The sequence below is a fragment of the Meleagris gallopavo genome, chromosome 2, assembly GCF_000146605.3.
Source record: "Meleagris gallopavo isolate NT-WF06-2002-E0010 breed Aviagen turkey brand Nicholas breeding stock chromosome 2, Turkey_5.1, whole genome shotgun sequence".
Lineage (NCBI taxonomy): Eukaryota > Metazoa > Chordata > Aves > Galliformes > Phasianidae > Meleagris > Meleagris gallopavo.
In genome coordinates, this window is record NC_015012.2 from 24,915,640 (window position 1) to 24,916,407 (window position 768).

At 57.6% G+C, this 768-nt stretch overlaps 1 long non-coding RNA gene across 2 annotated transcripts in view; it reads left to right on the plus strand.

Annotated features, from left to right (window-relative positions):
* The first annotated feature begins 6 nt into the window (after positions 1 to 6).
* The window catches only part of LOC104909595, a 2,350-nt gene continuing 1,588 nt past the window's right edge, over positions 7 to 768 (plus strand). Inside the window, exons 1-2 of one of the 2 annotated variants that reach the window (XR_002111808.2) lie at positions 7 to 206; positions 404 to 563. This is a non-coding gene — a long non-coding RNA (uncharacterized LOC104909595). The remainder of the gene's footprint in view (positions 207 to 403; positions 564 to 768) is intronic. The other variant, XR_792450.3, reaches the window with a different exon arrangement.

Consider the following 768-nt stretch of genomic DNA (forward strand, 5'->3'; position numbering starts at 1 on the left):
AGCCGGGCGGGCCCTCGCTGAAAGTTTCTTTCTAAATGCACTTAACACCCTGTCGCAATGAGCTTTATAGGGAAGGGACCTCTAGGGTACAATAGGGACCCTGTTCACCACCGGAGTACCGTCACAGGCCGGCACTACCTGTCCTCCGGGTCCCAGTCAGGCATGGCCGTGGCCGAGCACAGCCTAGATGACTGCAGCCCCGCTAGGTGAGCTTTTCGGCAGCCGAGCATTTATTTCTGCTTCGTTTTTAGCAGCGTGCCGGGGTGTTTTCATCCAGGGGCAAGGGAAAAAGTTAGAGGCGCTGCCCATGGTGAAGCTGTCCCGCATCGTCCACGTGTGCCCTACGCACTGCAATTTTAGTTCAGTGCCTGTGCAGTGAGGGGAGGACCTTTGCCTCTTCCAGTCGCTGTCGGGGCACGCAACGAACGCGGATGAGCTTGTGCGGGCCGAATGAGAGTGGAGCGGCCAGGCAAGGGTTCCCAAGGTGTCTGCAGACCTCTCGGTCGGACGGGAACTAGAAGTCCCAGCTTCGGGCACTTGAGAGGAACCCCTCGACCCCAAAAGTAGGACGCTTCTCACGCTCCTTAATGCTTCGACTGTGGGGAAAGAACGATAAGAATAACGAAACCAAGCTCTACGCCATTTACAACCCCAACAGGAGAGCTGTCTGCAGCTGTGGGTTCCCGACACGAAATCTTTTTGACACCGCCCAGCTGCACCCCAGAGCTCTAGGGGCTGACGAGGCAGTAGGCTCTCATCCCTGCAGCC